This window comes from Lissotriton helveticus, chromosome 4_1 (assembly GCF_964261635.1).
Source record: "Lissotriton helveticus chromosome 4_1, aLisHel1.1, whole genome shotgun sequence".
Classification (NCBI taxonomy): Eukaryota; Metazoa; Chordata; class Amphibia; order Caudata; family Salamandridae; genus Lissotriton; species Lissotriton helveticus.
Window position 1 is genome coordinate 1,494,267,032 of NC_136063.1, and position 10,932 is coordinate 1,494,277,963.

The window sequence follows — 10,932 nt, forward strand, 5'->3', positions numbered from 1 at the left end:
ACGCTTTTAATTACTTCCGAACATTATTTTTTCTTAAATATATGTTATAATGTTCCAGGCTAATGTACTTTCCCGGAAATTTTACAACTGTCCTGCAAGTAAAATATATTCTTTTTTCGAGAAAAAGAGCGTTTCTTCGTCCCATGACGGAGCCGTTGAGCAAAAGAGGGTCGACCTGCTGTCTTAGTCGCCGATACGCCTGAATATGAGATTCTTATCGATCACTTTATGTTGCAGGAATAGAAAACACAACAGCCCTTGACCATTTATCTTTACTGCGTTCCTTCGTATTATACCTTTTACCCTTCATGTAATTGGTCTGCTTTATTTCACTTGCCTTTTAATGATTCTAAAACAGTGACTATTATTAAAAACTTTACCAATGTATATACTACTACCATGTTTTCTTTTAAAAACCTTTATTGTGAAAATTTCATTATACAAATACGAGCCTATAACCACGTGGGCCTGCCACGGAGCAAAGTGTAATCGTATATGATGAATAGACATTTACACTGTAGAGGAACGTAACGGGCGGGCCATTAGGTTGCAAGAACTAAGGTGTCTAACAGTTACGGAATCGGTGGACGTACATTTTATAATTAAAATACGACAGGGCCAGTTACAATAAAATTATCTAGATATACATTTGCGGGCAAGTACCATGGGTGACGTTAATTCGAATTTTCAACAGTACAGTAATCAATAACACATCAGAACTTAATATCAATAGGGATGTCGAAATATTCAATCAATTCTCGTCCCCGCCCGCCATGTGCTTCAAAACTGCATACGTATCTCGTGATTTCAAGGTTCTGCAACCAGTACACAACAAGGAGTTACGAGTCCCATTTATTCCGGCGCCATTTTGGGCGAGGACGGGCAGGTCCAGGATATAGTCAAAATGTCTCTACCAACCATCGACTATGATGATGTTCATATGCTGTATTTATTAGAGTAACACTCATCTGTCCACATGAAATTAATTTACCACAATCTAAAGATGTCATTTTAATCTTTCCAAAGTTCTTCTAAATATTTGGGACCGTTTCCCTTGCCTCTGAAGCTCTCAGTGCCACTTCTTTGATGAATGTACTAGCAGGTCAGGGGTTCTCCTCCAAATCTCTCTTTTATGCAGCACTATAATTAATTGGTGCCACCTCTCCATATGACGATGCATGGTATAGTTACCACAACTATATATTTTTTCGGTTCCTCTGGAGAGTTCATCGTGGCAGATGAAGCGTGTAACGTACCGGGCATTTACCTTTTTTTGCATGTACAGGAAAGGAAAAAAAAATCGAGCGTCCGAGTTCTAAGCTGTCCCAGGGCCATTTTAGTGGACCAGGCCCAAATCCAAAGAACAGGCCGCCATTTTGAGAGTCCTCTTGCAGCCGCCTGTCGCTGTAGCATCAAGAGCAGCCGAAACTCAGCTGAATGGCAACTGAAACGGTAAAGGGGCGCCCCACTACATTTCAGCATTGTAGGATGACCACACCAGTACAGCAACTTGCTAGACATCACCTCGGTGCCATCCGGATCTCGGCGCCCCACTGCAGATGAAGTGCCTCTCAACTATGAAACCACCACGGTGACATCCGGATCTTGGCGCGTTGTGCTGCCTTCGGCCTATTCACACATCGGTCCGCTACTGACGCCATCTCACAGGCTAATGGGGCGACCCACGCCGAGTTTCAGCATTGTAGGATGACCACACCAGTACAGCAACTTGCTGGACATCACCTCGGTGCCATCCGAATCTTGGCATCTCAAAGCCTAGTGGTATCTTCCATACAGAAAATATTGTTACTCTGCCTTTGGCCCCATTCGCACATCAGTCCGCAACTTAGACATCACCTCGGTGCCATCCGGATCTTGGCATCTCAGCGCCTTGTGGTGTCAGTCAGAAAATATTGTTGCGCTGCCTTTGGCCCCATTCGCACATCAGTCCGCTACTGACACCATCTCACAGGCCAATAGGGCGCCCCACGCCGACTTTTACCATTGTACGATGGCCACACCAGTGGCACAACTTGCTAGACATCACCTCGGTGCCATCCGAATCTTGGCATCTCAACGCCTAGTGGTATCTTCCATACAGAAAATCTTGTTACGCTACCTTTGGCCCCATTCGCACATCGGTCCGCAACTTAGACATCACCTCGGTGCCATCCGGATCTTGGCATCTCAGCGCCTTGTGGTGTATTCTCTTCAGAAAATATTGTTGCGCTGCCTTTGGCCCCATTCGCACATCGGTCCGCAACTTAGACATCACCTCGGTGCCATCCGGATCTTGGCATCTCAGCGCCTTGTGGTGTCTTCTACTCCGAAAATATTGTAGAAAATAATGTTGCGCTGCCTTTGGCCCCATTCACACATCAGTCCGCTACTGACACCATCTCACAGGCCAACAGGGCGCCCCACGCCGACTTTTACCATTGTACGATGGCCACACCAGTGCCACAACTTGCTAGACACCACCTCGGTGCCATCCGGATCTTGGCATCTCAGCGCCTTGTGGTGTCTTCAAATCAGAAAATATTGTTGCGCTGCCTTTGGCCCCATTCGCACATCGGTCCGCTACTGACGCCATCTCACAGGCCAACGGGGCGCCCCACGCCGACTTTCAACATTGTAGGATGGCCACAGAAGTGTGACAACTTACTAGACACCACCTCGGTGCCATCCGGATCTTGGCGCGTTGTGCTGCCTTCGGCCTATTCGCACATCGGTCCGCTACTGACGCAAACTCACAGGCCAACGGGGCGCCCCACGCCGACTTTCAGCATTGTAGGATGGCCACACCAGTGCGGCAACTTACTAGACACCACCTCGGTGCCATCCGCACATCGGTCCGCTACTGACGCAAACTCACAGGCCAACGGGGCGCCCCACGCCGACTTTCAGCATTGTTGGATGGCCACACCAGTGCGGCAACTTACTAGACACCACCTCGGTGCCATCCGTATCTTGGCGCGTTGTGCTGCCTTCGGCCTATTCGCACATCGGTCCGCTACTGACGCAAACTCACAGGCCAACGGGGCGCCCCACGCCGACTTTCAGCATTGTAGGATGGCCACACCAATGCACCTTACTAGACACCACCTCGGTGCCATCCGGATCTTGGCGCGTAGTGAAGCTGCAGCAGCTGCAAATAAGCTTCAGACAGTGTTACAACCGCTGCTCAGAACTCTCAACTATGACACCACCTCGGTGCCATCCGGATCTTGGCGCGTTGTATTGCCTTCGGCCTATTCGCACATCGGTCCGCTACTGACGCCGCCTCACGTGCCAACGTATTTTCTCCGCATTTTATACCCTATGCCGCATAACAGGTCATGTGACTTGTTTATAAAACTTTTCATTGGTTCATTTTACTTTTGGTTTCCTAATGATGGAAGGCTTGATCATATGACCTAAAAACAACACTTTTCATTGGATGAAAACTTTTTTTTTTTCCCAAACGATGAAAGCCCCACCTTGTTTCTGGATGTTTCAGACTGAAGCTGGCGTCAGCATGAGAGCACCACCATCTCGTAGCTCAGTCGTGGTCATTCCGCGAGCAATCATGGCAGCCGCTCCCCACCAGAAGCCTGCAGGAGTCGGAGCCCCCAAAACTTTTGATGAATTCTCAAGGCGGAGGGGACGCTTTCGAGAATGGGGTCCAAGACCTAGCAGACAAGCGTCCGATTTCCAAGGTGTCCCAGGGCCATTTCAGTGGACCAGGCCCAAAAAGGAAACAGCCTGCCGCCATTTTGAGAGTCCTGTGACAGCCGCCTATCGCTGCACCGCAAGAGTGGGCGCAACTCAGCTGAATTGCGGCTTTTGACACAGTGGACCAAAAACGGACGGAATGGCAACTGAAACAGTAAAGGGGCGCCCCACTACAACAGATGACACTCCACCCCTGGAGAGGCCCGTTCACGCCGCCTCCCCCGGGGCACCCCACGCCGTTATTCGGAGCAGCATTGTAGGATACCAAAACCAGTGCGGCAACTTACTGGACATCACCTTGGTGCCATCGTTCTGCTGCCTTGGAACTATTCGCGCAACAGTTTGCTACTGATGACCCACCCCCCGCGACGCCCCATGCCGTTATTTGCTGGGTGGCAACTTACTAGACATCACTTTCGTGTCATCTAGATTTCAGCGCGTTCTGCTGCCTTGGAACTATTCGCACAACAGTTTGCTACTGATGACCCACCCCCCGCGACGCCCCACGCCGGAAATCTGGACGTTGTGCTGCGTTGGGACTATTCGCACAGCCGACCGCTACTTCGTTGTTTTTCCCTAAAAATGTTTATATGTTATTACTATTTTTGTTTTCTTGTATATATTTATAAATTATTAAAGTTTTATAATCTTACTACTTTGTCGGAGTGCTATATATTTTTAATGTGACACATAATTGTAAAAACTTTGATGTACAAAGAGTCATCTCTGGAATCTTCCGCTTCAGGCTCGGTCCCCTCCCCAATCACAATACAGGATGGTTTTCAGATAATAGCAACGCTTCTGCTGTGACGGATCTCATCAAGTGTGGGCCTTGATCTACTATAACTCCTTTGAAGAGGGGTGATTCTTTACAGCTGTGGCCATAAACTACATCTGCAGGGCTAGCTGATACCCTAGGACCAGCCTGGACAATCGGACACAGAGGAAAAGGAGTGTCAGAGGGTGCGGTAGTGAATAGGGCGAAAGGGAGGTGTCGGGCGGGCACAGGGTGTGATTCTCAGGGAAGAGCAGCGCAGATGGGGGGAGGTTTATTACCCATGCATAAGACAGAGAGCGGGGGTGACCACTGCCTGGGGGAGATGCTTGCGAGGGTGGGGAGCCATGCTAAGGATCGACAGCGTGCACAGAGTGGGTCTGGTCAAGGCATCTAAAATGGCTGCCGTGCACGACAAAAGTGTGGCATTTGAAAAAAGACAAGATGGCGCAGACAATGTTTTTCAACACTTCCTGATTTCCTTCGAATCGAACGTTAACAGACGTTGGGGCATATTACCAAAGTTAAGCGATATTTATCCCTAACGATGCTTAGCAACGATTTTTTTACCGTCAGAAATTATCGCAGATAAACCTTGCTATTATCAAGGTTTATCGCAAATACGATAAAAAACGACCGCAATGCATTAATATCGCTGAAAACTCAGCGATATTCATGCATTACCGAGCTAATGCTCTTAGCCATGTTATCCACCTCCCATTGGATAACATGGCTAAGAACTGCTCAGGGCAGGTGGTAGCTTTTGGAGATATTCGCGCTTATCTCGAATATTTCCAAAAGTTGATAATAGGAGATAGCGATGTTAGCGACTGTTTCCAGTCGCTAACATCTTGGCATGCCCACTTTGCATGTCATTAGTGATAAATATCACTCACATGCAAAGTGGGGCCCAAGATGGTCGCTATCTTCTACTAGCCGTCGCTAACTGGTGTTAGCAACAGCTAGGTAATACACATATAATTTTATCTCCGCGAAGCGGAGCGCTGTTACAGATATATATCTTGTTTTTGAACGTTAATTTCTCAAAATGCACTGAAGCACATATATTGAGACCTAGCAAAGGCACATCGGGCTACCAGTCCCTACAATTTTGCCAAGTTTCGTGCAAATCCATTCAGCTGTTCGATCCTACCGAGAGACAAGATGGCGGCCGCTACGGACTGTTTGGAATGTTTACAGACACCGGAGAGCCAATCAGCTTCGCTTCGCAAAGCTCCGTAACGCAAAAAGTACGCGAAGCGGTGCGCTGTTACAGATATATATCTTTTTTTGAACGTTAATTTCTCAAAATCCACTGGAGCACATATATTGAGATCTGGCAAAGGCACATCGGGCTACCAGTCCCTACAATTTTGCCAAGTTTCGTGCAAATCCATTCAGCTGTTCGATTATTATTATTTTTATTTTTTTATGCCCCGCGGGGCCCTTTTAAAACCTCCACATCAAACCTAAACGGTCAGGGAGGATCTACTATGCCCCCTTATGGTCATTTGCCCCTTCGGTTTGGCCTCCGCTTGTCTCTCGATCCTACCGAGAGACAAGATGGCGGCCGCTACGGACTGTTTGGAATGTTTACAGACGCCGGAGAACCAATCAGCTTCGCTTCACAAAGCTCCGTTGCGCGAAAAGTACGCGTACTGGAGCGCTGCCCGGTCCGCTGTTACAGATATATATCTTTTTTTAAACGTTAATTTCTCAAAATCCACTATAGCACATATATTGAGACCTACAAAAGGCACATCGGGCTACCAGTCCCTACAATTTTGCCAAGTTTTGTGGAAATCCATTCAGCCGTTCGGGCTAAAAGTGAGGCCAACCGCCCTATGGAAAACTCAATGTTAAAAACACGTTTTGGGACCCCCCTTTTTTCTCGGCCCCCCCTTGACGAACCCCCCCCAAATTTCCAGGGGCTGCTCAGAAACAAAATGTTCCATTTTCCAGAAAATTTCAGCCAATTCCGTCCACAAACGCCAAAGTTATTAGACATAGAATTTTCAAAAATCCCATAGAGAAAAAATCCTAACTATATATACCTACTGGCGACCGCCAGTAGGTAATACATATACATACATATATATATATATATATATATATATATATATATATATATATATATATATATATATATATACACACACACGCACTCACACACAGGTGGCAAATTATGCACGTGCAAGAAAGTATGTACATTTTTGTATCATGATTGTGCAAATCTACTGCTGGCCCTATTTTCCCTAGACTGCTTGCAACAGGGCTGGGCACTATAGCCTGCAATTTCCCTAAAGAATGTTTTCTTGACAACTCACAAAAAGGCTCCAATATGGGCTGATGTTGAAAATGACCACCCCACAGATCTCTCCAACCATGCCAGCTCAGGAACACAATTATACACAAATTTCATATGGGCAGCCCCTTGCAGTAGTCAGCTAAGCGAATGAATCACATGATGTGCCATATTGTCATTTTTGCATTGTTAACACTATCTGGGTATTAAGTATGTGCGTAAAATCCGTTCCACTCGCGGAATTTGCGGATTTTCGGCAAATTCGCAATCCGCGAACTCTCGCGAATTAGCAAATTCGCACGCAGCGGATTTTTTTTGCTTGGTGATACAATTTTGCGGCGCGCAGTGTTCACTTACCGTCATTCAGCGTTTGCAGAGTTGTTTTTCTCCATATTTTGCGTGTGCTGCACCATTTTGAATCTTGCTGCGGGATCCCGCGGGAGTTTGGCGACCGCGATTACGTCATCGCGGCTTGCCACCTTGCACAGCACGCATCGCGAGAGTTCGCAATTGCGAACACGTAGATGCGGCTGGCAGCAACAATCTCGCACTCGCGAAATTTGCAATTCTGCACAAGAAATCCACCAGCAAGCAGCATAAACCTTCTGGAAATGATGGTTTTTATCAGAATAACTCCTCAGGTTGACATTTGCCTGCACTTTTTTTTGCAAGAAGTCCATTTTGGGGCGGGGGGGGAAGGAAGTGCCCCACAGTCTCCAACTTCCTGTTCCTGTCCAGCAGGCTCCTCCCAGTGCTTTCTTCATGTGCTGGTCCCTTTCATTTGGATCTTGACCTGGACGGATTACTTTTTGTGGATGCTGCTTGATATTTGGATTTGAGGCCTTTTTGACTTTCTTTGGATCACTTTTGGATTAGAAATTTCACAAGTAAGTTTGTTTGGGGCATTACAGTTGCTGCAACTACAATTTTGGAACTTTTTCAGAACATTAAATAAAATATATTGTGGGTAGCCACAGTATCCAGTAGGACCAGGGTTAGTTATGGGTGCATGATACAACTGTTTTGTTGAATTTAAACATCATTGAGGGCATGGATAGCCTGGGATTGTGCTGAATTTTGTGTTTTTTTTCGATTTGTTTGGGCTGCTGTTGGGGCCTTTTGCCCAGGGGTCGTGAGTGGTACATGGACTGAGTCTGCCTGTGGGGTCTCTTTAATGTAAACATCCTGGATGGCATTGGATTGTGGTGATTTTTGTGTGTTTTTTGTTTTTTTGGGGTGTACTGTTGATGTGGACTAGCCATGTGGGTGGTGGTGGTGGCCATCTTGAGTGCTTGTACAGGCAGGCCCTCCACATGTGCTTTGGGTGCAAGGAGCCATTTTGAAGACAGGCAGTGTCTGAGGCCTGCACCCATTTTGCCTAGCTTTCATCCATTATGCCCAGGGGTAGTGAGTGGCGGATGGGCCTAGTCTTTCTGTGGGGTGTCTTCTTGAATTTAAACATCATTGAGGGCATGGATGGCCTGGGATTGTGCTGAATTTTGTGGGTTTTTTCGATTTTTTTGGGCTGCTGTTGGGGCCTTTTGCCCAGGGGTAGTGAGTGGTGCATGGACTGAGTCTGCCTGTGGGGTCGCTTTAATGTAAACATCCTGGATGGCATTGGATTGTGGTGATTTTTGTGTGTTTTTCGTTTTTTTGGGGTGTACTGTTGATGTGGACTGGCCATGTGGGTGGTGGTGGCCATCTTGAGTGCTTGTACAGGCAGGTCCTCCACATGTGCTTGGGGTGCAAGGGGCCATTTTGAAGACAGGCAGTGTCTGAGGCCTGCACCCATTTTGCCTAGCTTTCATCCATTATGCCCAGGGGTAGTGAGTGGTGCATGGGCCTAGTCTTTCTGTGGGGTGTCTTCTTGAATTTAAACATCATGGATGGCATGGGATTGTGCTGATTTTTATGTGGTTTTCGAGTTTTTGGGGTGTATAACTGAACTGATGTTCCTCGGTCTTCCATTGCTTGTAGGTGCACAAGACTCAAGAGAATCACCAGTGCTAGGAAGAAGTCCTGCAGGGGTGTGTGTGTGCAGCATAACGTCACGCGACGTCACGTCTGGCCACAGACAACTGTGCAACTCGTGCAACTGCGGCCTGCTGTTCTGACCTCTGAAAAAGATGGCCCCAAAAAAAGTTCCCCGTAGCTCCTCTAGCAAGAAAGTTGCCAGTAAGGAGCAGAAGAAGCAAGTTACCAAGGAGACTGGTGTGCCGCCCGCCACATTTTTTGGGAATAAAAAAAAAAGTACGCCTGCAGCAGCAGCGGGATCTGCTGGGGACCAAGCTGGGAGCAGCACCCCCGCTCCATTGGGCTCAGTGCCACCACCACCACGCCCACTTAAATCCAAGCCCTTGAGTGCTGCAGAGGCAGCCAGTCTACTTGTTCAATCACCATCGACCAGTGATGTTGGCTCATCGCAAGAAAGTAGCAGCAATGTCCCTCAATCAACACAGGTTGTTGTAAGTCATCTGACGAGTGTTGAACAAGCACAGCCGCAACAACAACCACATGTGCAAGTACAAGCCCAAGTACATGCGGAAGGAGAGGCAGCGCAAGGAGATACGCGAGCAGAGGTGCATGGAGGGGCACACCAAGCGCCCACAATAGTTGTTCCTCCCGAAAGTAGGGGCACATCAGGAAATCGACAATCAAGCCGAGGTATCATTTGAGGAAGTCACTCCTCCTGATGATCATTCATTGTCTTCCACATCCCGAGCAAGGAAAAGATCAAGGGTGGTGTCTACATCTTCCTCAAGCCCACCTCCTTCTGATGACATGGATCTTACTTGGGAACCAGCACCACTGCCGTCTGAGAGTGAGGCTGAGGCACACCATGATCTAACAAAGGTAGCTAAGCGTAAAAGGAAGGTCGTCGAAACTCTCAGAGTCATGGAGTGTGATGTTGACGCTGAACAAGAAGGGGCGTATACTGCTCCTGCTGCTGAAGACTCTCACGACGACGACGCAGTCATCATAGGCTTCACTCCAGCCCCAGCGGGCATGCAGCAAACAGACATTTTGACCCTAGCCCGAAAAGCTGTTGAGCGTGATGTTGTTGACGAGGAGGTAATGGGAACACCACAATCATTGGAGTTAACTAGTACACCACCACCTACCGCTTCCATATTTCTTCCTCGCCAGAAGGGACCTCCATCCACCTCGACCTCAATTAGTGGTGGGGAAAGTGCACAACGTAGTAAAGTTCGGCAATACACATCCTCCACTTCATCTGGCATTAGCAGCATGACCACCACCAGTATCGCCTCCTCCGGCCCCCACAGACATTTCAAGTCCGCAGTTTGGGACTTCTTTAGTGTTTGCCCAAAAAAGGAAAACATAGCCATTTGTAGCATTTGTAAGCTTGCAGTTAGTCGTGGTAAGCTTGGTACCAACTATGGGACCGGAGGCCAGAGAGGTCATCTTGAGAGACAGCACGCTGTCTAATGGTTTGCGCACCTAAAGGAGATCAAGGAAGCCCGAATTGCAAGTCAAGAAAACGTTGATGTTCCATCTGATGATGACGAGGAGGAAGAAGCGTCACACACTTCACTTACACCCAGTACCCCTGTCAGCACACCCCCTGTGAGCCACACTAAGAGTGTGGGAGAGAGTGAGACACCAATGCGAAAAAGTTCATCAGCGAGCGTAAGTGGGTCAAAGAAGTCATCATCATCATCATCCCGTAAAATGGTCCAGGGTAACATTAGAACCATGTTGTTTTCAGACGCGCCATATGAACGCAACAACCCAACGGCGCGTCTGTATAACACTAAGCTGGCTAAAATGCTAGCGCTGGACCTTCTCCCTTTTTCTTTTGTAGAAGGGGTTGGTTTTCTAGAATTAGTGGCAGCGCTCTGCCCTAAATGGAAGGTTCCTAGCCAGTTCTATTTCGCCGCGGCTGCGGTTCCAGCACTACATGAAGATGTGCTGGAGGTGATTGGGGCAGCTTTGCAGAAGATTGCTGTTCACACTATACATATGACAACAGACATGTGGACCAGTGGCGCAGGCACTGATTACATGTGCATCACTGCACACTGGGTCTCTTTTTCAGGGGTTAAAGCAAAGCTAAACTCAGGTGCTGACCCGGACCAAGTTTTTAAAGCTGCTCGGAAACATGCAACACTAGCCA